At 45.0% G+C, this 25,833-nt stretch overlaps 1 long non-coding RNA gene across 2 annotated transcripts; it reads left to right on the top strand.

Annotated features, from left to right (window-relative positions):
* Positions 1-28: 28 nt before the first annotated feature.
* Positions 29-24,188, top strand: LOC131834802 (uncharacterized). 2 transcript variants are annotated; one of them, XR_009354951.1, is made up of 4 exons: positions 29-667; positions 961-1,367; positions 20,609-20,746; positions 21,669-24,188. It is a non-coding gene; the product is annotated as an uncharacterized LOC131834802 (long non-coding RNA). The 2 variants fall into 2 exon arrangements; XR_009354950.1 differs by having other exon boundaries at positions 29-1,367.
* The last annotated feature ends 1,645 nt before the right edge of the window (positions 24,189-25,833 follow it).

Below are 25,833 nucleotides of genomic sequence, written 5' to 3'. Positions count from 1 at the left end.
GGGTGGGCGGGGGTGGGAGAAAGGCAGCCTGTGGAGGCAGCAGCGCGTTTAGGTTTTTGCCAGTTTGAGATACTTCGGTTTGTGAAGCCGAGCCCTAAGGGACAACGCTTGGTAACGGAGAAAGAGATCGTAGATAAAGAAATAAAAGTGACAAGCGTAATGGAGGCTCTGGGAGACGACTGTCAGAGACCAGCTCGGGGATGGCAATTTCGCCAGGCTGAGGTTGAATAATTCATAGATCGAAATTACCCTGCTTTCACCTTTCCATTTAAACCGGCATGATCTGAATCTCTAATAAATTTTCCAAGATAAAGTAAAATGCCAGTTTGAGTCTGAAGAGCTTTTAAAACCAGATGCGGCCTCCCTGAATCTTGCGGTATCTTTCCCAATCATCCTGCGAGAACCGCACTTCATCACAAAGCAGCATCACCAGGAAGAAGGACGGTGATTGCGGCAGTGACAGCAGAGTGCCACCAAACGATCTCTCGTTTCCCTGATTTGCTAAGACTGACTGTGTGGCTTTAGTGCCCATTGTCCATCACCGTGCCTGGCACAGGCGGATCTGTCTCGCTCCGGAACAAAAGTGAGGCGGTGTGTGAAATAAATACCTGAACTCTGAAAGCCTAGCAGAGCTCATTCTCCTAGGCTGCAGTGCCTCCTTCGTTTGGTGGGCGTTTTTGCACTTTTTGCATTTTTTTTTGTTTGTTTGTTTGTTTTTGTTTTCCAATGCGTACAACCCCAAATGCCTGTTTGGGAGAAATGGTGAGCCTGTCGTGGATTTGGGGTTGATGCCTTGATATAGGAGAGCACGGGCTTGTTCATTTATGTCCCCTTTATTTTCATGTTTACAAGCATGTGTTTACCAGAAGGGAGGAAAGATTCTGTTCTGGGAGAGTAGTTTAAAAAATGCAGTCAAGACAAAGCCTGTGTCTTTGTTTCTCCTTTGAAACCCCTTTTCAGGTTAGAGATTCCTTCCGGACATTCTAATCCTGGTATGATTCAAAAGGAGCTCAGGAGACACCTGCAGTAATAACTGTGCAGCTTTTATTAAAAGCTTGTATTTCTGATGGAGTGATTAAAGGCAGCTTTGCTGGGACTTCGGTTGTGGGCATGTCTGCCAGCTCTCTAGTGCAGTCGAAACTGAAGACTTTTTCGGACAGCCTGCGTGGTCCCTTTCAGGGTAACTCTGCCTCCTCCCATCCCCCGCCAAAAAGTGGCTCACGAAGCCTCGCTGGAGAACGGACCCTGTGCCTTCATTTAGTTCCCAGTAGCATGAAGACAGTGTGCGGGTTCCTGCTAGTCAACTGACTCAAGTGTGATTTTTCTAAGGCAGGGTTTCCGAGGGATGCCAGTTCTTGGGGAGGAAGGTAGGTCTGAAACATACCTGTCTAATATTGTGAATGTTTTGCTTGAGACCCTCAGCTCTGATGTGCTTAATCCATTATTGCGGCTTTTGCCCTTCCATACACCTCCAAATACCTTTGTCAGAAGGAGGTAAGTCATATTTCTAATCATTAGGATAACTGATTGTGTTCTTGTCTAGTTTCGGTGGGTGTATGTGTTTTATGCTGTATTGTTTCCACTTATTGTGACTCTCACCACCCTCAGCATAACTAACAACTTTTTTCTCTCTCTCTCTCTGTGTGTGTGTGTGTGTGTGTGTTTAAAGATTTCATTTATTTGACAGAGAGAGAGAGAGAGACAGTGAGAGAGGAAACACAAGCCAGGGGCGGGGAGTGGTAGAAGGAGAAGCAGGCTTCCTGCCAAGCAGAGAGCCCAATACGGGGCTCGATCCCAGGACCCAGGGATCATGTCTGAGCCAAAAGCAGAGGCTTAACGACTGAGCCACCCAGGCGCCCCTCTGTGGTTTTTTTTTTTCCTAAATATAAATGCAAAGATAGTATTTTAAGAAGTGATTTAAATATAATGTCTGTTCCCTTTATCTAAATACATTCAAGGTTCTAATGCTATTCAAAGGAAGGGGGTAACAGTCTTACTTACTAAATAATTTTTTTAAAAAATAGTAAGCAATTCACTGATGCTAATTATGTTACCATACTGTTTTCTTTAGATAGCTCACATTTCTGGTACTGAACCCATTATTCTTATCTTTTAAGAAAGAGGCTTGGCTGCTAGTGACAAAGGGCTTTTCACAAACCTATATTGTCTATGGGCCAGTGTTTCTTTTATTAACACATGGTCTTAACACTCTGCAAACGATTTTTCATTTCTGGTATTTTAAAGCTCTTCAACAGTCATAGTTTGAGCAGGACTTGAATGCGCTAGCTTATGTGTCTGATATTTAAGTGATATAAGTATACTAAAATTACCTTAGAATAACTGGAAATCAGACTTTAGTTACCTTTTTGGGGATTCAGAAACTAAATCTATTCACTTGATAAAGAGAGCCACTTTGAAGGTTGTAGTTTTAGGATGCAAATATTTATACTTTATATTCTTGGAAAATGAGGTTTTTTGTTTTTTTGTTTTTTTGTTTTTTAGGATGCAGGTGCATGTGTTAACACTATCTTGTTTAGTGCTTGATGATACTGAAATGTTATTGTTTTGCCACAAGAAACAGGTAGAGTCCAAGAGAGCTGCTCACTCACTAATAACCTTCAATCCCAGTCTTTCCCTGAAATTACATTTTCTTTCAAACGTTACTGAAATAATTGAATGTAAATATACAGAATGTACAAAAAATAAGTTCATTCGATAACTTTTAATCTCCTATTGCCAACTTATTCACTACTTATGGATGTATCTTACTTAGAATGCTCTAGCTAAGCATAACACAGGCAAACGGCTACTACAAGAATAACTACAATTGCAGGTAACTTGAAAAATAAACTGTGGAGGTATATTATTAGGGGTTAATTTGGGTGAATCTCAGGCAATCACGGCTTAACATTATTTTGTAGTGTTCTAGCTTTTGATTTTTGTTGTTGTTGTTGTTTGGTTGCTTGTTTTCTGGTGGGCATGAGAAAGACGCTACAAAGTTAGCCCCTCCCTCCTTACTCCCTCGCCCAATCACTGCAGAGAATCAAACGCAGTTACGGAGGGGTGATTTAAAATTTAAACACCCACAAGCACTCCTGGAATCTGCCAAAATGCCTCATGCTTGGAGACAGAATGTGTATCATAGATACAGAAAACAGACCGATGGTTCCTGGAAGGGAAGGGGGCATGGGGGCCTGGGTAAAATGGGCGCAGGCAGTCCGGGACATGCTGACAGGACGGGAATTAGGTTTCTAGTGGTGATCACTTTGTAGTTCACACAGATGCCGGATTACAGTGTTGTACACCTGCAACTTACATGATGTTATGTACCAATTTTGCCTTAATTAAAAAATCCCAACTATATCCCACTAATAAAAAAATGTATAAATTTTATCACTTAGTAACGGGTCTTTTCTGGACACTACAGCATTTTAGATTTCAACTCATTTTTATTGTCTGGCTTAGAGATAAATGAAACCAAAAAACTCTTCAGGGACCATATATATTAATCTCTACTTCGTATTTGTAGTGAATAGATGCATTTCACGTATAATCAAATAGAATATTCCTAGTTGATATGGGATTTCTCTAATTAATAAGTTCCGAGAACAATGACATACTGTATTTCCCCCGAAGTTTTGAGTGTGTAGTAATGAAATGTGCTTTTACCAAGTACCAGTATGCTATACACTAGGACTGCCCAAGAGAAGAACGCATGTGGGACAAAAGAGATAGGTATACCTAGGTACTCAGTGAGGCTTTCTTTTAAATGACACCATCAAGGGTGCCTGAGTGGCTCAGTGGGTTAAGCCTCTGCCTTCAGCTCAGGTCATGATCTCAGGGTCCTGGGATCAAGCCCTGCATTGGGCTCTCTGCTTGGCCCTGATTCTCAGCCTACTTGTGATCTCTCTGTCAAATAAATAAATAAAGTCTTAAAAAAAAAATGACACCATCAAAAACACAGTTGAAAATCTTCTGTGTACTATCTTTTTAGAGAGCCTATTCTCTCTAGAAAGAGAATCTCTCTAACATTTTATTATGAAAATCTGTAAGCATCCAGAAAAGCTGGGGAGAGTCCCAAGTTCAATTCCCACTTTGCATTTGTCAAGGTAAGAGAGCAGGATCTATTTTATTTCATGACACATTGGCTTGATGGATCTCCGTTTCACTGCCCTGAATTTCACATTTAATATTTAATACTGAATAGGTGACTTAGAAATTAAGAAACCAATTTGCATTGGAAGGAGAGTCACTGTTTCATAAAATAAAACCTGGTGTGAGTATGACCACTTTCTCACTTGGTTTTCCAGCAAGCAAGAGCCTTAGGGAGCAGGGTCAGGGACTGTGCCTGGGACCCAGCAGGGAGTCAGACACAGTAAATGGCAGACGATGTCAGTCCAGCGAGACAAAAACGGAGGAGCTAACAGTCTAGTCTGCAGCCACAAAGTGAGGATTTGAGCTCTGGTTTTGTGGCTTATGATCCTGTGATCCCTGAGGAGTTTCAAACCTCTCTGTGTTTCTCAGTCTCCTCCCACACGACGTAGGGATACCAGTGCCCTCCCTCCTCATAGGGTAGGAATGAGGATTACCTTAGTTAACATCTGCAGAAACACGTAGAAGAGCAGCGGGCGGGTGCAGGTGCTGGAGACGTATTTGCTGAGGGGCGCCTGGGCGGCTCAGCTGGTTGAGCGCCTGACTCCTGACCTCAGCTCAGGTCTTGACCGCAGGGTTGTGAGTTCAAGCCACACGCTGGGCTCCACAGTGGATGTGGAACCTATGGAAATGAAAAGAACAGAAGTATTTGTTGATTAACAGTAAAAATGAAAGATGAAGTAATAAAGTCTGAAGAGATGGTTGGCTTGTTTCCGATCATACGGTGACTTTAAGACCCACCATCGAACACAGGCATTCGGACATCAGGCCTGTTTCTGAAAGTTGTGCCTTGCCCAAGAGAGGATGTTGGCCAAAGTAAAAAAAAAAAAAAAAAAAAAAAAAAAAAAGATTTGTGTCACTTACATTTCTAAAGGAGAGATTTAACAACTTAAAAAAAAATACTACAGTACAGTCACGCTGGTAAAAATTTATTTTTTGTCCTACCTCTTCTGTATTTTGTATTTTGCTTTCACGTTATTGTGCCCTTGGCAAGTTAACTTCTTATTCCCAATCAATAAGTCAAGATGGCTCATTGCCTCACTTGGATTAACTACTCCAGAAAAAGGGCCAGTGCCACACACATACATACATACCCCATTGTACTGTGCCATGTCATTGGAAAAACAATATAAATAGATGAAAGGAATTGGAGGAATGTACAGAAACATAAAAGGGAAAATGACCCTCAACTACAATCCCACTACTTTTGAGATAAGCCCTATTATTGCATGTGTGTGTGGAAATAAAGTCTAAAGATTGGACATAAGTTGCAGACTCTGCTCTATAACCTACTTTTAAAAAATGAGTAACATATCAAGAGTACTTTTCCAAATCACTGAAACAGTTTCTAAAAACAGAGCCCTGTGTATTATTCCAGAATACAATTCTTTCAGTGGGACACTTAACCTTTTCCAGATTTTTCCTAGTATAGATGTAACTGGATGACATTGAAGTTTGAATGTGGTAGGATGCATTGAGCATAAACTAAGCCTGTTTTCGAGGCTGTGGGGTCATTACAAAGCAACGAGGTCTTCCCTTCTCTTCCAGAGGACCCATGCTGGGTTTCGAGTTGGCACCATCTGGCCTTTCCTTGGTCTCAGGAGCAAGTTAATAAGTCTTTGCTTGCAAAAGTATGTGTTCAGGCAGGAAAGTCAACTGAAGTCCAGTAACCCGGAGTCTTAGAGAGTGAAGGGTTGAAGGTTTTGAGCTCAGTCCAGAAGGAGAAGGGCCAGACTGGAAGCAGCAAGACAGGCTGTTCCAATATTGGTAATGAGGAGGGGTGGATTCCTCGGGAGGGAACGAATCCTCAGGACGCTGGTGGGGGGCATCATGGAAGTGCCAGAACTGTGGACGGGGGCCTTTGAGGAAACCTGGGGACTGTTCTACATTCCTGGGGCTGAGTTAGGTCCAGAGGGTTGGGAGGTCCATGCAAGCTTAGATCATAAACTCCCAGGTACCATCCCTTCTCCTAAATTCCTGCGCTACCTAAATCTTTGTCCCCCAACCCAAAGGACAACAGAAGAAACAAGAACTTGGAACAATGACTGACAGAGCATCCCACCAGTCCTGGCTGGTGGTGATAGACCAGATTTAATTTGTTTAATGATTCCTTGAAGGGAGATGACTGAAAAAAAATCTGAAGAGTTCGAAATTTTTTGTATATATTGTCTTATTTACAAGTTTCTGTATTTTTGAAATCCACTGATCCTTTTTATACCTCTCCTCCCCCCGCAAAAGACTGTGAAGGAAAGGAGGAAGAGCAAAATTAGCCAAGCTAATTGATCATTAAGTATAATCGACCTCCTTCAAGTGTAAATTTCCATTTGTAATTCACCCCCTCCCAGAAGATTTCGATTTACTGCATTACATTATTGATAAGCCCAGGAGATAAGCATTAAGTATTTAAGCAAACAACACACATTTCCAGAAGAGAAGGTGACATGTAATTTACTGGTTATGTATGCTGTCAGGAAACTATCTAAAAGACTGGAAACAGATCCTAGAATAAACAGAAGCAAATCTGAACCAGCCCCCAAACAACGCTTAAAATCTCGGTTTCTTCTCCGTGGTCTTAGGACAAATCCCAGCTCCTTGGCGGACACTCCAGTTGCATGACCTTGGGCAGGTTACTTGACTTCTCTGGGCATCACCTGCTTCTTCCCTAAGCAATAAGCAGGCAGGAGGGTGCGGGAGGCTGGGAGAGTTAACACGTACGATGGACTAGAAAAGCGCCTTGCCTGTTGAAAGCACGCAGCTCACTAACCAAGAAGGACCTCCGTCCCGATGCCCCAGGGTCATGTCTCCCTCACCTTTGGCCCTAGCTTGCCTGAAATACTTGCCGTACTCTGACCCTCCCATGCTGTCATTTTTTTCTCACCTCTGTGAATGCTGCTTTTCCACCTGGAAGGACCACTACCCCCTTCTTTTCCCAGCAGGTGCTCTGATCATTCTTCCAGATTTAGCTCCTGGGTTACCCCTTCCCCTGCAGAACCCCTTCTGTGTCAGCCAGGCTCCCCTCTTATGTTAGGAGATTTAGCAAAGTATATTTTAACTGCCTGTTGCCCTGCTGTACCCAACCCTCCGCTGAGCCCCATGCACCCAGGGGACATGCCATATTTATTGTCATAGCTTCAGGGCCCAGCCCAGTGTGGCCCATCACCGACACTCAGTAGTCACTGGCTAGATGACTGCACTTGTCATAGGGTCACTGCAGGGAAAACGGGGCTGCTTTATACTTAAAGTGTTTTTGAAGAGTTCCACAGACGTCTTGTTTGATTTGCATGGAACAAACAAGCAGAGATAACCCCCGCCTTTACTGATGTGGAAACTGAGGCCCTGGGCACTGGAACGGGAGCCTGGTTGCTCTTTACCCCTCCTGGCAGCATGTTCTGGGCATTCCATGGCCCTGCCCCACTAAAGCTTTCTCTAGAAGACACAGTATATGCTTCCGACCAAGGGCTGAACTCTCCAAGGACAAGTTAGAAGAAAGTTGGGAAGGGTGGTGTAAGTCCTGGAGACAAAGGAGCTGGCTGGAGACATGGAGTGGGCTGATGGAGGAAAGGAATGCAGAAGGCGCCCGTTTGGGGAGGTGCTTTGGGAAGGGGAAGCAATGGGCTGAGCGACAGGCCCTGACTCTGGGTTGGAGAGGTGGAAGGGAGGGCCCTGTTACACTTCCACAGAGGGCGCTGGGCCCACAAAACCATGCGGGTCTTCTCTCCTCCCTGCCTTCCCCGTTAGGCCTCAGGACCCTTCAAACCTGCCTCTCTGAGTCCTGCCCAAGGCCACACGGAGGAGATTCTGGTTCACGAACCACATAGAAATAGCCTCGTGCCTTCTGTGCTCCTCTGACACGCTGTGAACTTCCCACTCAAGCTGTGATCAAGACCCCACTAGTTCTCTGCCTCTGCTAAACCATCATACGGGGCTTGAGAAGATCTCTGGGGCAGGACAGGTCCGCCCTCGAACCACTGCATTTGTGTCCAAGAAGTTGGAAGGCTCTTCCTTTTCAGAATCTCCTTCCCCAGGCACCAGGACACCAGGGGCCGTGAGAGCATGTGATCATATGACCCTCCTCGGAGTCTCCTGATTAAATGATATTTTATTCGAAGTTGTGTAACGTTGAGCTGAAGTGTTGTGTCAAGCCGCACCTGGTGGTCAGCCCCTTCTGGGGGCAAGCCAGGAGGGTGACCATTCTTGACAGATGATTGCTCCAAATTTTTCATGGCCCTGCCGAATGTCCCCTCACTTGTTTCTCACAACCCTGAAGTTGAAACATATAGAATTGGAAGCAACAGGAAGTTGTCCAGAAGGGGAGCAAGTAGATTAGAAACTTGGGGGCTCCTGATGGCAGATTCAGGGCTCTTTCCTCGCTCCTCTGAGGATACCCTAACCAGGACTCACATAACTCCCAATCTGAGCTGGCCGCCAGGAGGACTGGTTGGCATGCCTGACAGCAAAAGCCTTCTGAAATCAAATTTTGGAGATGAGCAGTTTGGAAAGAAGAGGAGTGGACTTTTATACCAGGGTCAACAGAGACAGACCCCCTTTTAATTCTCATGAGCATGAACCCTTTGAGCAGAAGAACTATAAATGTTCATGAGCTGTAGTCTCAAAGAGAAAGAGGTCGTACATTTCTGATGATGGCCCATCCTGACAAGGCCAGTCAAGAGCAGGAAGGCTATACTAGGTGAGCACAGTAGGTGCTCAGTAAAAATCTGCTGAGCAGATGAAATGAGGCTGAGGTAACATATGTCGCTCATCGCTTGGAGCCTGGTACGTGGGGGGAAATGAACTTTCAGCCGGCAAAACTTGTGGAAGCCTTGGGGGCCAGTGTTTCCTTAAACTAGTCCAGCAATGGAATCAAAATAAATGTGTATGAAAGAGATGATTTGTTGGATTATTGTGAAACCAATACCAATTCTCGCTCTGGCCATTTAAAAGACAAGGGGAAGAATATGGCTTTTAGATGGTATTTAAACACATTAAAGAAAGAGGGACTTTACCCTAGTCTTCTTCATGCTTTCTGGCTGACAAGTACAGGCTAGCTGGAATCTTTGGTGGGTTTGTGAAGTTCAGGCCATTGGTACACCAAAATTGCGCCATGTCTGCAAATCTTGTGTAAGTTCACAATGGGGCATTGTCTTCTCTGCCCCAGGGTGTGAAGGGTTGTCTGGAAAAGGTTTGTTTTTGCCATTAGGGAGCCTGGTGTAGCCAAGACTCCAGTGTAACGTGAAGCAGAAATAAACCATGGGCTCTCAACACATTTGCCAAGTGATTTACAAATGTGTTTACTTACAAAGTAAGCATAACACAATCATCTGATATAATATTATATCTGGGGAAGTTTTGTGAAGCTACTATAAAATTCAAGTAATTGCTTCACATCTACCTAATAGGATCTTAGACTAATTCTCAGTTTTATCTAAATGCATCTCAGTATACTCAATAAATCTTGATGTTTTGATCTTTTACTTAGACCTCATTTATCAAATTCTTTTTTTTTTCTTGGCATATCTGAAACTAGTTTTGATTAAGAGAAACAGCATTAGCCTTAGAGGCTGTAATAGCAAAGTGCTGTTGGAAATTTTCCAGTGAAGTAGATGGGGGTCGGGGGATTGACGAGGAGGGGTGGCCATCTTGTATTTTTTGGTATTTCACAGTGGCTTTGAGAGGTAGGAATGTGTAGCTTGGAAACAGTGAGTCAAATAATCATAGACCTCATGAAATCATCGGGTCCAGTTTCCAGGCTTTAGGCAACTGAATGTCTAAATCTTCTAGGACACATAATAGTGATTTCTCAATGTGAAGATCTCCAAGGATAGAGGGATTGCTGTCTGTCTCAGTAGACTTTTAACCAGAGAGTTAAAAACATTTTTCCTATGTCCAACTGAAACCTATTGCATTTCCTAAATGATAAATGGAAAATAATGCATCAGTCTTCTTGTGTCAGACAAATAGATCGGTAGGCCAAATACCCATTCCTAATCACTTTTTTTACTTCTTGTCTCCATTATAAAAGCTGGGGAAGTTAACTACTCACTTTTCTAGCTTTCTTTGGAGGTAGAGGTGATGATGTGAAAATGCAGGCTAATGTTCAGGGGATGAGTATCTGTTGGGGGTGGTGATGGAGTAAGACTCTGGATAAGCTTTGTTTTCCCTCTCTTACATGCATATATGGGACCTGCAATTATACCTGCCATCTTGGGGCCATGAGGGAAAGGCCAGGAGAATCACATGAATAATTGCCCTAAATTTTTGAGCTATTGAACCGTTGCCAGCAACCACTAACCTTCAGATTTCTACTAGGATAAATCCAACCCTCTTTGAAAGACAAATCAAAACCCTGAGGAGATACTAACTCACACCTGTCAGAATGGCTAAAAATTAGTAACTCAGGAAACAACAGTGTTGGCGATATGTGGAGAAAGGGGAACCCTCTTGCACTGTCCGTGGGAATGCAAGCTGGTGCGGCCACTCTGGAGAACAGTATGGAGGTTCCTCAAAAAGCTAAAAGTAGAATCACCCTATGAACCAACATAGTGTTTGGATTAAACATTACTAGGTGTTTGCCCAAAGGATACAAAAATACACACTCAAAGGTGTGTTTATCTGATACTTACAGCAGCATTATCAATAATAGCCAAACTATGGGAAAAGCCCAAATGCCCATCAACTGATGAACGGATAAAGAAGCGTGTGTGTGTGTTTGTGTGTGTGTGTGTGTGTGTGTGAGAGATGGAATATTATTCAGCCATCAAAAGAATGAAATCTTACCCTTTGCAATGACATGGATGGAGCTGTAAGTCCAAGAAAAACAAACACCATGTGATCTTACTCATATGTGGAATTTAGGAAACAAAACAGATGAACATACGGGAAGGGGAAAAAAAGAGAGAGGGAACCAAACCATAAGAGACTCAGTGACAGAGAAAAAGTGTGAAGGTTGATGGGGGGAGAGGGGTGGGAGACGGGATGACTGGGCGATGGACATTAAGGAGGGCACTTGTTATGATGAGCACTGGGTGTTATATGTCAGTGCAAAACCACTGAACTCTTCTTCTGAAACCAACACTGAATATATGTCAACCACCTAGAATTTAAATACTCAAATAAAAGAAAAAGAAAAAAATAGATAAATCCATCCTGGTTCCTTTAAGCCACTTTGATTGGGTTTTCTATTATTTTCAGTTGATCTCAGTCCTATCTGAAATGCTTCACCTAAAAAAGACTTCCTATGGCCCAACAGACACGGGTTCATCCCACTTCTCTGTTCTCGCATTGCTTCTGTGAGTGCTCTCCTTCCCCAGTCCAATCAGATGCAGGAAGGCACTGGTTCCTTGGTTGCTTTTCTCTGTTGATCCTGGGCCTACTTCCCTCTCTGCTCCTCATCCCTAAATCTGCATCTCTAAAGGCACATCCTTGTCCGTAGTCTTTCCTACAGACTGAGCCCTACATCATTTCCTAGCAAGACACTTACTGTTGCTGCTGTGTACCCTTTCCTCTGCAGTCTCAGCTGTGGTAACGCTGTCTCTGTAAATGTCTTCATACTTGTGAAACCAGTGGGGTGTGTGTGTGTGTGGTGGGAAGACCATAACACAGTTTCTCTTAGTTCAATACATTAGTTGGAAGACGAAGGTCACGGCACCTTCCCAGGTTAGCTTTTTCACAAGACAAATTTTCTAGCTACGGTCCAGTCCATCTGCTTCTCCAAGTCCCTCTGCTGGAAGCACAAAGCACGGGCAGGAGAAGCACACGGAGTGGGATGAACAACTCTGTGAGGGGGCCATGTGACGTAGACAATGCTAGCGCTACTTCTCCTAGCATGCCTGTAACCACAGAGCTTCTGTCAACAACAAGTAGCTTCTGTAAAGCAGTGCTTCTAACTCCAGAAGTTTCTTTATACTGACTGCTCTGTTCATGCATGATAGTTTTTATGAGACTCAATTTCTTTTATAAGTAAGACAAATTTCCGCAGTGCCTGAGTGGCTCAGTTGGTTGGGCATCTGCCTTGGGCTCAGGTCATGATCCCAGGGTCTGGGGATCGAGCCTCACGTTGGGCTCCTTGCTCGGCAGGGAGTCTGCTTCTCCCTCTGCCTCTACCTGCTTGTGCTCTGCCTCTCACTGTCAAATAAATAAAATCTTCAAAGGAAATAAAGACAATTTTTTAACAAATAAAGCAAGAAAAATGATCCCTAGGAATCAAATAGTTACAAAATAAAATAAGATGATCATAGATGATATTTAAGGCTCCTTCTGGCTTCAAATTTATTATTATAATGAACTTTTAAGATGTTTGCTTGATAAAACACATCTCCCCCAAATGATCAAATGATATTTTAGGAAACTAAGCAAAATCCATTTCCTTCTCCTCCTGAAGAGGTCAGCGCCAAAGCCATTAGATGAAGCAGAGGAGAGGAGAAGTTAACAGTGGGAGAAATGAAGTGGACACGACAGCCCAGAATGGGAAATCAGAGCCCAGGGAGGTTGAGGATGGCATCCCCGTGAAGAAGTAGCCCAATGCGGGGTCCGGAGGTCCCCGTGACAGACACTGATCAAGTCAGTAAATATATTAAGAGTAACGGGAACCATGTATATTAATCTGCTTGGGCTGCCCTAATGAGTACGATACTCCGAGTGGCTTAACCAACAGAATGGTATTTTCTCACACTTCCAGATGCTGGAATTCTGAGGTCGGGAGCTCTGTGCAGTGCTCATACTCCTGCCTTTTTGCTTTGTCCTCACACGACAGATAGCTCTGCTGTCTCTTCCTTTTCTTGTAAGGCCACTAGATCAATCATGAAGGTATCACCATCATGACTCCATCTAAATCTAATTACTTCCCAAAGGCCCCATCTCCAAATACCATCACATTGGGTGTTAGGGCTTAAACATAGGAATTTGGTTGGTGGGGGTGTGGGGGCAGGGAAGGGACACAGTCCAGTCCCTAACACCATGTTTTTCACTACCAGAGAAGGGAGGTATGAATTACAAATACTAGCGAAAACTAGAATAAACCTGTCGGAGTGAAGGGCCCCAAACTGGTACAAACTTATAGTTTTCTGTCCATATTTTTTAAATTTTATTTTATTTTATTTTATTTTTGAGAGAGCACAAACAGGGGGAAGGGCATGGGGAAAGGGAGAAGTAGTCTCCCCACTGAGCAAGGAGCCTGACGCGGGACTCGATCCCAGAACCCGAGGATCATGACCTGAGCTGAGGGCAGACACTTCACAGACTGGGCAACCCAGGAGCCCCTCTGTTTTCTCGGGAGTGGCAGATACAGAAATATAGACACAAAATATGTGTGAACACGTGTATCTGCATATATTTTCCCCAGCTCTGTCCACTGACGGAAGCAGCACCGCCAGCAGAAGGAGTATCCTTAGGGTCCCGGTCTTGGCCTCTCGCCTAAATGGAACCGGAGCTCCTTGACAAAATGGCTAATTCTAGGGTAGGTGCAAGCGAAATACGGTAATTTTGTGCCAGAAACAAAGGACATGCTCAAGGAATGACAGGGTGATGTAGAAAAGCACAGAAGCTACCTTGAAGGGACTCCTACTGACCAAATGTAGGATAATTTGAACCTTAAGATGTTCATTTTAAAAGCAGACTTCACCCCTCCAATAAAATAGCAAACTAGGAACACTTGCATCTTACTAAATGAACATTTGATGACACATGGAATATTTGCACGGTTTCAAAAGACTACCTACGACAACCTGAATTCATCAGAAAGGGGAGAAAGGAGTAGCGTGGCAGGTGAAGACGCCTGGTGAAGTTTACCTTAATCAGCTGAGCTGAAAAGCACCTGTAAGGGGCAAAGTGAAATCCTGCCACCAAATGGGACACAGAGAGAACAGAGCACCACTTCTGGGCGAGCAACCCATACATCCAAATTGAGATGTGCTCTAGAACAGTCTTGCATGCTTCCAAAGTAGGTCAGGCTCACAGAAACCAAAGATCGAGGGACTGCTTCTGACAGAAGAAATGTGATTCTGGACTGGATCCTTGTGCTGTCGAGTTGAGATGTGAAAACAACTGGAGGGGCACCTGGCTGGCTTGGTCAGAAGAGTGTGCTACTCTTGATCTTAGGGTCATGAGTTCGAGCCCCATGCTGGGGGCAGAGAGAACCGAAAACCACAACTGGATTTTCTTATATAGACCCTCAAGATGAGAGGGGGTGCTGTGTCATTGTTAACTTCCTGATTGTGATGGTTGTGTTGTACATTCTCCTGTAGGAGAACGTCTATGATCTAGGAAAAAAGCCACACTAATGTATTTGGGGTGATGGGGCATCAGGGTGCACTTACCCTCAAATGGCACAGGAAAGGAGTCTTGTGCTGTAGCTGCAATTCTTCTGTAAATTTGTGATTTTGAAATTTAAAAAAATTAAGGTTTTTAGGAGTCTAAAATGAAACCCAATACATCTTAAAAGTCAGATGTAGGAGTTAATGAGTTTAAATGAGTTGAGGTCTCATTATCAAAAAGCTGCCAGCCGGAACCCCTAGAAGGTACCACACCCAGAGGTAATGCTAATGTAAATTATGGATGTGGGGTGATTACAGCTCGTCCACATCGGCTCATCAGCTGTGACCAATGCATCACCCTGGTGGGGGCTGTTAACACTGGAGGAGACCATGCATGTGTCGGGAGTAAGAAGGCTACAGGAAATCTCTGTGCTTTCTTCTCAATGTTGCAATGAGGCTAGCACTGCTCTAAAAAAGTCTAGGAGGCTGCCTGGGTGGCTCAGTCAGTTAAAGGTCCTGGGATCGAGCCCTACATCAGGGTCCCCCGATTTGCCTGGAGTCTGCTTCTGCTTCTGCCTCTGCTCAAGCTCCAATAAATATATAAAATCTTTAAAAATGTCTTTAATTTATGGGGGAACTCTACCAAACATTTAAAGAAGAACTAATTCCTATTCTCCTGAAACTGTTCCAAAAAATAAAAATGGAAGGAAAACTTCCAAACTCATTTTATGAGGCCAGCATCACCTTGATCCCAAAACCAGACAAGGATCCCATCAAAAAAGAGAACTACAGGCCCATATCCTTGATGAACACAGATGCGAAAATTCTCACCAAAATACTAGCCAATAGGATTCAACAGTACATTAAAAGGATTATTCACCACGACCCAGTGGGAATTATTCCAGGGCTGCAAGGTTGGTTCAACATCCGCAAATCAGTCAATGTGACACAACACATCAATAAAAGAAAGAACAACAACCATATGATACTCTCAATAGATGCTGAAAAAGCATTTGACAAAGTACAGCATCCCTTCCTGATCAAAACTCTTCAAAGTGTAGGGATAGAGGGCACATACCTCAATATCATCAAAGCCATCTATGAAAAACCCACCGCAAATATCATTCTCAATGGAGAAAAACTGAAAGCTTTTCCGCTAAGGTCAGGAACACGGCAGGGATATCCATTATCACCACTGCTATTCAACATAGTACTAGAGGTCCTAGCCTCAGCAATCAGACAATAAAAGGAAATTAAAGGCATCCAAATCAGCAAAGAAGAAGTCAAATTATCACTCTTCGCAGATGATATGATACTATATGTGGAAAACCCAAAAGACTCCACTCCAAAACTGCTAGAACTTGCACCGAAATTCAGTAAAGTGTCAGGATATAAAATCAATGCACAGAAATCAGTTGCATTTCTCTACACCAACAACAAGACAGAAGAAAGAGAAATTAAGGAGTCAATCCCTTTCATAATTGCACCCAAAACCATAACATACCTAGGAATAAACCTAACCAAAGAGGCAAAGATTCTATACTCAGAAAACTATAAAGTACTCATGACAGAAATTGAGGAAGACACAAAGAAATGGAAAAATGTTCCATGCTCCTGGATTGGAAGAACAAATATTGTGAAAATGTCTATGCTACCTAAAGCACTATACACATTTAATGCAATTCCTATCAAAGTACCATCCATATTTTTCAAAGAAATGGAACAAATAATCCTAAAATTTCTATGGAACCAGAAAAGACCTCGAATAGCCACAGGAATATTGAAAAAGAAAGCCAAAGTTGGTGGCATCACAATTCCAGACATCAAGTTCTATTACAAAGCTGTCATCATCAAGACAGTGTGGTACTGGCACAAAAACAGACACATAGATCAATAGAACAGAATAGAAAGCCCAGAAATAGACCCTCAACTCTACAGTCAACTAATCTTCGACAAAGCAGGAAAGAAAGTCCAATGGAAAAAAGACAGCCTCTTCAATAAATGGTGTTGGGAAAATTGGACAGCCACATGCAGAAAAATGAAATTGGACCATTTCCTTACACCACACACGAAAATAGACTCAAAATGGATGAAGGATCTCAATGTGCGAAAGGAATCCATCAAAATCCTTGAGGAGAACACAGGCAGCAACCTCTTCGACCTCAGCCGCAGCAACATCTTCCTAGGAACATTGCCAAAGGCAAGGGAAGCAAGGGCAAAAATGAACTATTGGGATTTTATCAAGATCAAATGCTTTTGCACAGCAAAGGAAACAGTTAACAAAACCAAAAGACAACTGACAGAATGGGAGAAGATATTTGCAAATGACATATCAGATAAAGGGCTAGTATCCAAAATCTATAAAGAACTTAGCAAACTCAACACCCAAAGAACAAATAATCCAATCAAGAAACGGGCAGAAGACATGAACAGACATTTCTGAAAAGAAGACATCCAGATGGCCAACAGACACATGAAAAAGTGCTCCATATTACTTGGCATCAGGGAAATACAAATCAAAACCACCATGAGATATCACCTCACACCAGTCAGAATGGCTAAAATCAACAAGTCAGGAAATGACAGATGCTGGTGAGGATGCGGAGAAAGGGGAACCCTCCTACACTGTTGGTGGGAATGCAAGCTGGTGCAACCACTCTGGAAAACAGCATGGAGGTTCCTCAAAATGTTGAAAATAGAACTACCCTACGACCCAGCAATTGCACTACTGGGTATTTACCCTAAAGATACAAATGTAGTGATCCGAAGGGGCACGTGCGCCCCTTCGGATTTATAGCAGCAATGTCCACAATAGCCAAACTATGGGAAGAACCTAGATGTCCATCAACAGATGAATGGATAAGGAAGATGTGGTATATATACACAATGGAATACTATGCAGCCATCAAAAGAAATGAAATCTTGCCATTTGCGACGATGTGGATGGAACTAGAGCGTATCATGCTTAGCGAAATAAGTCAATCGGAGAAAGACAACTATCATATGATCCCCCTGATATGAGGAAGTGGAGATGCAACATGGGGGGTGAAGGGGGTAGGAGAAGAATCAATGAAACAAGATGGGATTGGGAGGGAGACAAACCATAAGTGACTCTTAATCTCACAAAACAAACTGAGGGTTGCTGGGGGGAGGGGGGTTAGGCGAAGGCGGGGTGGGGTTATGGACATTGGGGAGGGTATGTGCTATGGTGAGTGCTGTGAAGTGTGTAAACCTGGCGATTCACAGACCTGTACCCCTGGGGATAAAAATATATGTTTATAAAAAATAAAAAATTTAAAAAAAGCATAAATCTGCAAAAAAAAAAAAAAAATGTCTTTAGTTAAAAAAAAAAAAAGTAGAAAGCAACTTATTTGTTGTAGAGTTTGCACCATATACACTCTACCTAGCCTACCTGACAGGCACTTACGAGACACCTGTTTAATGCAAAGCTAAAGGCTACAAGGATTTTTAAAAAATCCAGTCCAGTGTGCCCTCTGCCTGCAAGGAGCTTAAACCAGCTAATTACCAGCGCACGCCCCTGACCGCAATTCCGTCCTGTGTGAGTCTAGCAAATCAAACGTTTACTTAAACCTCCCCCCGAAACGACACACGTGTTAACAACTAACTGCAGAAAGGAGAGGAAACGGAGCTAAGAGCCCAGACGTAACAACACAAAGGAAAGCAGCGCAAAATCCTAGCAAATTGTGGATTCTTCGTGATGGACTCTCAAGGCAGGCGCTGGTCTACGTGGGGTGCAGCTCCTGTCAGCGCAGCACCCACCGCACACGTCCGTGTCTACACTTGATGAAATCTGTCCGGTGACTTTTTTCTCTCATCTTCGCTGTGGAATCGATGACACACGTGTTGAAATTAACCTTGCCGAATAAGGAACTATTTATTTTTCGAAGCAATGAATGCTTCTTACAAGTCCCGATGCCGGGTGGGTGATTATACCTCAAAGAGGAACACGCGCCTCTGGTTCCTCAGGCAGCGGCCTTTGAAGTGCGTGTCCACCGCTCGCTGCCTGCTTTGGTTTCCACTTGTAAACCCAAGTCCAGATGCTGGCATCTCCCCAAACAAAAGTCTCCAAAACCCCCCAATTTAAATTTCTTCCTTCACCAAGAGGTCGTATTAGTAGCGGTAATGAGATTCTTGCTGATTTTAAAACAGTGTGCGCGGAAAAGGAAAACCTGAGGTTTTCAGCTTAAATATACAGGGAAGCACTATTTTGCATTTAGACCTGGGCTAGCTCTATGCCACTTTGTAGAGGTTGTACAGCCGGATCTTGGGGGATAAACCTTCATGTGATCGGCTCAACCAGGTCTTCCTTTCATTTTGGTAAAACTACACTCTTGTTTCTGTGTTTGTTATTTTTCTAAAAAGATTTATTGGAGAGAGCACGAGAGAGCAGCAGCAGGTACAGCAGCAGAGGGGGAGGGAGAAGCAGGCTCCCTGAGCAGAGAGCCCAATGCGGGGCTCAATCCCGGGACCCTGGGATCACAACCTGAGCCGAAGGCAGAGGCCTAGACCACCGAGCCACCCAGGAGTCCTTATTTTGTTACTTTGATCAGTGGTCATGGGTTCTTTAACTTCACCGTCTAACAGATATGCTGAGCAGCTTCCTGCCTTCCAGACTTCAAACTAGGCATTGAGATCCACGAATTCACAAACCGGTCACGGTTCCTGCCTCCCCCCCCCCCCCCCCCCCGAGAGCTTCACCTTGTCCTGTGAATAGCCTGATGCTGGACTGGAGGGTCACATGCAGAAATGGGGGAACTTGGGTGTTTATCCACAGGCAGGGGTGCGAGCAAAACGAAGGACTACCTGAAATGATGAAAACCGTCCTGGACCTCACTGAAGGACATGCCTGAGCAACACTGACCTTGGCTGGGCTGCCACCACGTTTTCTAGAAAAATAAAGAATAGACAACTTCTTTGTTTTTGTTTGATCTACCTAGTCCCTGGAAATCTTGCTTGGTTTTCATACAGAATGAGGACTCCGTTAGCCAATTATCTGGTTTGCGTTTTCTAGAAGTTGGGATACATTTGCCTCCTGTCTTCCACATCCTTCCACCAGGTTGGTTTCTTTCTTTCTTTCTTTTCTAAATATTTTTTTATTTTTTTAAGATTTTATTTATTTATTTGAGACAGAGAGAGAGAGAGAGCACAAGCAGGGGGAGCACCAGACTCCCCGCTGAGCACGGAGCCTGACATGGGGTTCGGTCCCGTGTCCCCAGGATCATGACCTGAGCCAAAAGCAGATGCTTAACCAACTACACCACCCAGGTGCCCTTTTTTTTCCCCCCTCTTAAAGATTTTTTTGAAACTAATCTCCACACCCAACATGGGTCTCAAGCACACAACCCTGAGATCAACAGTCACACGTTCCACTGAGTCAGCCAGGCACCCCACCCATCAGGTTTCCTTAACACTGACACCCATCAGATGCTAGATTCAGAAATCAGGTGAGATGGAGGTGAGCGACCTTTGGAGAAAAGGGAAGCTGATTACCTGCCCCATGGGGATTTTGGATTGATGGGAAGGTGTCTGACATAAAATGATCAGGAGGGAACACTCCAGGTAAGTGTTCTGGGAGGCAGTGAGGAAAGAATGTGGCCTTTGGCACCACACCGGCCACGTTTGTGTGATCGTGGGCAGGTTACTTAAATTCTGGGATTCTCTCATCTGTGGAATGTAGGTGGGATTTCACCTATCAGATGGTGCTCCTGTGAGATTTCAGATAAGATCATGTACGTAATGGGCCTGAGCACGCACAGACCTACCTTGAGATGAGCCCTGTGTGTCAGTCCTACCTCAGGTGTACGTGTTCTTTTTTCTTTTCTTAAGATTTTATTTATTTATTTGATAGAGAGAGATCACAAGTAGGCAGAGAGGCAGGCAGAGAGAGAGAGGTGGAAACAGGTTTCCCACTGAGCAGGGAGCCCAATGCAGGGCTTCATCCCAGGACCCTGAGATCATGACCTGAGCTGAAGGCAGAGGCTGAGCCATGCAGGCGCCCCAGGTGTATGTGTTCTAATCACGTCCAATCTCTTACACGGGACACACTCAATGACATCTAATCAGCTGTTGAGTTAGTCAGGCCAGACTGGGTTATACCGTGGTAACAAGCTGTCCCTAATTCTCAGGGCTTTTCGAAAACTCTCAAAAGGTTTTTTTGTTTGTTTGTTTGCTTTGTTTTCCTTAAGCAGAGGCCACTGCAAGCCTGTGTGACTCTGGAGGGAAACTACCCTCCTCCAGACGGCCTGGCAAGACCCTTCCTATGGAAATCGCTCCTGAGGTATGAGGACGGTGTGGCTCACGGCGGGTGACCAGACGCCTTGGCTCAGGTATGAAGCCACTGACACTCACTGTTCACTGGCAAAAACAAGACACGTGGCCATGCCCAAACTCAAGGAACTGTAAGAAATGCCATCCCCTGTGGTCCCCGAATGAGAACTGGAGATAGGCTGGTCCACAGTGAGCAGACAGGGCAGCGCAGGGGCACGGCGGGGCGGGCGCGGGTCTGTGTGCCTTCTCCAAGCAACCAGAAAAGCCTTTTGAATTCTAAACTTTGCAAAGCACTTATAAACCCCCCCCCCCCGCCATGACCATTCCAGTCATTTCTGAAAATGGTACTGTTTTAAAATAACAAGGCTGTTTTTATGTTGCTATTAGTGTGCTTTCTGTTCCCTGTTTTTCATCTTTTCTGCACTTTTGTGACGCAGAGAAGTGGCGATAGACAGTACCAAGTGCACAGTAAGAGCTTACAACTTGTCTGCTCGTGATGGCCATCGGGAAGAAACCACGCTTGCAAAGGCGATGAATTGATACGTTTCACGTCCAAAGTCACAAGGCAGGGAGGGAGGGAGTAGCGGGCTTCCACGCCTGCTGCCATCAGCCACGAGAGGACGTTTATTACTTCCTTGAGAAAAGCTGGCCCCAGAACAGTTATTCATGTTTGTTGGCAGTTTCCAAAGGTGATTACCGCTTTTAGCCTTGGACTATAGCCGTGCACAGAAGGTTAGGAACAATAATCGTGCAGAACAAGGTCGGGCACAACCAAAGAAAAGATCCTGACGGCAGGGGACCTCCGGTGTCCGCCCAAAGACAGAAAGCACGGAACTACAACTCAGCTTTCAAAACTCAGCCCCAATGTCACGTCCCCTGCAAAATCATTGCTAATCCCCGATCGGAATTCGTCATTTCTAGAGCTTTTTTAAAATACTTTCTCGTGCTAGATAGTCAAATTCATGTTAATATCATTTCCAGAAATCATGGGATTTTTGATCTCCCTGAAGACACGGCTCTGGAATTATTCAGATCTTGCCTGATCGCCCCGACACCTAAACGGAGAGGCTCCTCAGATAGAAGCAGGACAAAAGAAGTCTTTGCTGAATTCAACAGACGCCCTGCATTCACTTGCTTTGCCCCTTGCTGTGTTTCAAAATTACCCACCAACATCTATATGCAAAGAAGCAAGATGGGGACAGTCTGTGTTTGTAGTCTCAGTCCAATACACACACCATGCCAAAGAGAGAATCGGATTCCATTTTGGAGCCGAGGTCTCAGGTCCAATTTAATTTGATCCCCAAAAGACCAAGCTGATTAATTGTCAGCTCCAGCCTTTCTTCGAAGGAAACCTTAATCCCCCGTAATTTGCCATGAAATTAGTGGGAGTTGGCTCTTTGAGGCATGAATAGCGTGGGTCCTGTTCAAACCTCCCCGGGGCCGTATTTTCGGCGAGGTGGGGATGGGGCTGGCCGCCCAGAAGAGAAGCAGGTGTAATGCGGATTAGGTCACATGGTGGGAAGGGGGCTGCGGTGGGCAGGCAGCTGGTGAAATCCCAGGTGTGTGTGAGTTGGCAGGGGTACAAAGAGAGGAGGGCTGCGAACAGCTCAAAGTCCCTGGGCTGTGCAGCTGCCTGTTTGGCACTTGCTTCGGACCCACCTGTCGTGTTGAGGGGCACAACCCACTCCGAGGAGCGGGGAAACATGAAAGGTCTCCCGCAGCTACAGCACCCCGCCCGGCCCGGGAGGAAGGCAGGGAGCAAGGCTGCCGGGGAGCGGCCAGGCAAAGGCAGGATCTCCCTCGTGCTCCATAACCTCCAAATGCTTAAGTCAGGGCAGGTCTGGCTTTTTTTCCTCAACAGGCAGCCTTTGGGGGCACCTGGCAGGGCTTAGGTCGTGATCCCAGAGCCCTGGGATCGAGCCCCGCATCGGGGTCCCTGCTCAGCGGGAAGCCTGCTTCTCCTTCTCCCACTCCCCCACCTCTGTTCCCTCTCTCGCTGTCTCTCCATCAAATAAATAAATAAACTCTTTAAAACAAAACAAAACAGTAGTCTTTGGAGGACCAAGATAAAGCTCTGGACAGTCTTTCCATCCGGAGCCCATCCCCGAGTTCACCTGGAGAGTCCGTGAAAAACCCCCAGAGCTGGCAAGTAAGTCAACAGGCAGAGATACTCAGGGATCAAAACAGGCTCAAGGCCAAGAGGCAAAAATAAATGATGATCCTTTCTCCCGGGGCTGTGGGGAGCTCCTGTAAACAGGCTCATCCCAACAAGCCTTTCTTAATCTCTGTCCTGCTGCTAATCGCAGCGGTGGGTTTTGCAGGATGGGTTACCTTCTTGGGGAGGCTAGTGTTTCGGATTCTGTCACTGTGAAGGAGGGAACGCCTCTGGCTCTCCGAGGTCAGTGAAAAGGGCACCCTCTGTCAGGTGCCTGGGCTTGCGAGGAGTGATATCTCCTCTCCATCCCGAGCCAGCCTCCAAAACAGTTATGAAGCAGGTGCAGCCCATATGACTGACCTCCTGGGAGCCAGACTCTGCAGCGTCCGGGCCTGGCTGTGTGACATCTGGGGTCATGGAGACGGGAGCAGAAGATGTTGGTGAAAGACGTTTGTTTTCCCCATACCAGCTCCCCCCCATTCCGAATTTGCCCCTTCTTCCTACCTGGAACGCAGGACACCCTCCTCCCGCAGAGATGGGAGCCATCGATGGAAGGTGTCAGGGCAGGGAGAGAAAAGGAGCCTGTGGTCTCAGTGGCATGGCTGTACCACTGTACCAGCCCCAGCTGCCCACTCTGGCCTTCCTGCTACGAAGGATGGCCCTGTGGCTCCTGAACTCCAGTGGGCCTCTGAATCACCTGGAGGGCTCCTAAAAGCATGGGCTTCTGGGAACTTCCTCCAGAGCGTCTGATTCAGAAGGTCTGGGGTGAGGCCTGAAATAGGTTCCCAGCTAAAGCTGATTCCACTGGTTGGAGCCCAGGCTAGAGAACCACTAGAGGACTGAGCTGCCCTCTGTTGAAGCCTCTGGCTTCTTGTATTCGTAGCAGAATTCAGTCCCAGCTGATGCACTGACCTCTGACCCCTCAGTAGCCACAACAGCTCGCCTGATCCCTCCCCTCCAGAAAGGGGCTGAAAACTCACTAAACCACCAGGCATAGAAACCAATGAGGCTGGCAGTCAATCTGCACTCTGATCAAAGAGGAATCATCGATGCAAAGAAAAGGATCTCTGCTTTCAACTTGGAGGCTGCGTTGGAGCTGAATGGGGGAGATGTTTGAGAGCAGGAAAGCTTTCCTGGAACCCCTGAAATCACACCAGAGAGACCCTTCCCTTTTCGGACCCACAAGTGGGTTTTCACAGGCGTTCTTCCTTCTACAGGCCGTTATCCTCAGGCGGGAGAGTACATTAGCTAGGGGGACTTGGGGCAAACTCTTTTCACTTCTCTGAACCTCCATGGTCTTATCTGTAAAGTCGGAATGATAATACTCATCACACAGACTCATTGTCAGGCATTAGGTGACGTCAGGGAATCAGAGGCAGCCTGAGTGTCCACTGATGGAAAGACGGACAAATAAGAAGGGTCGGAGGGAACCACAGAGTACCGCGCAGCCGTCCGAAGGAACAGGCCAGGCGAGTTCACAGTGACGCGAACGGTCCTAGAAACACAGTGCCTCGTGAAAAAAGACCTGGACAGCAGCTATTTTATGAATCAAAGAAATAAAATATATTTATATATTTCATAAATGTATGTAATATAAATATATTTATAGGTATTATATAAATATTTTATAAATATATAAACACCAAATAATACCCACTATGCCTCATAGAAAACACGGATCTATATCAAATACACTAGATTGGTTGTCTGTCTATTGTGGGGGATGGAATGGAGTCACTCAGGGCTATAAATGGGTTTTTTGAAAAAATAGAGGAGTATCTATCAGATGGACAAAAATCAAAGTGTCTGACAATAACCAGGTCTTTTTGAAAACATGGAGAACACAGAGCTCTCATTTGCTGATAGGAGGGTAGGTTGGTACAAGCCTATGGTCAGTCTCGCTATGCGTTTCCCATTCAACCACAGAGTTGACTCCTGATTGTAACGAGTTACCTGGACGCTCAGATTAACTTTCCCTTTCCTGACTCCTTGGAAGCAAGGCATGGCCGTATGAGTAAGTTCTGGCCAATGGTCTATGATTGGAAATGTCCTTTGAAATTTCTGGGGAGTGACCTTAAGTGAAGGACTCGCCATGCACGGTGACCAAAAAGGATGGCAGAGAGAGACGGCGATGGTCTGTGATGTCTAAAGCCTGCCCCTTCGCCAACCTAGCCCCAGACTGGGTAGGAAGGGATCCAGAATGGTGAGGCTGTCCTTGTAGGAAGAGCAAAACAGCCCTGGAATATTCTCGCAAAGCATCCTAACAGAATATAACGCAGGGTCGACACCTCGGCACTCCAAGAGGATCACACCAGTTAGAAGGCAGCGGCCATAAATAAATTTAAAGTGCAGAGATCTGAAGCTTTAGCACAGGGGTAAAAGAAGTTGTTAGAATTACTTTCCAAACCTCTACTTCTGCCTGCAGACATGTTCACACACACAGTGCCCCGTTTGTGCCCTCTTCGACAGAGGCACAGAGAAATGTTTTCAGAGTGTGTTTTTCATGATCGGGCCGTCCCTGGAAGAAAAAGGTGACAAACTCAACTTGTTACTATTTCTCTTTCCTGAAAAAAGAAGGTAATGTGGCTCTTAGCTGCTTGTTTCAATAAGTTTGTCCACCACGAACAGCCGTAGCCCCACATCTGTTCCTAATAAAAATCTATAATCAGCACTACCCATTGCCTTTCAGAACTTATTTTCTTCATCCCCAAACTATGTGCAGACCTGGCCAAAGCTTATTTCTGTTGTCACCAACACATAATGGCATTGCATTTATTCCAGGAGAAACAGATCAGCAGTGATTCTGAGTAGAACCCGCGTGGGCCACTTAGGCCACGGAGAGTTGGAGCCTCATTCTTATTCGAAGGCTGGAGCACGCAGGGATCGTTTCGTTTTTTGAAGTTTAGGGCATTCAAACCTTCATGATACTTTGTTTCAGGTCACAAGGCTACAAGACATTTGATAAGAAAAACAGTTTCCTTTTTCTGGAAA

The sequence above is a fragment of the Mustela lutreola genome, chromosome 6, assembly GCF_030435805.1.
Source record: "Mustela lutreola isolate mMusLut2 chromosome 6, mMusLut2.pri, whole genome shotgun sequence".
Lineage (NCBI taxonomy): Eukaryota > Metazoa > Chordata > Mammalia > Carnivora > Mustelidae > Mustela > Mustela lutreola.
The sequence above is the reverse complement of the archived record's forward strand: the minus strand, read 5'-3'. Positions and strand labels throughout refer to the sequence as shown.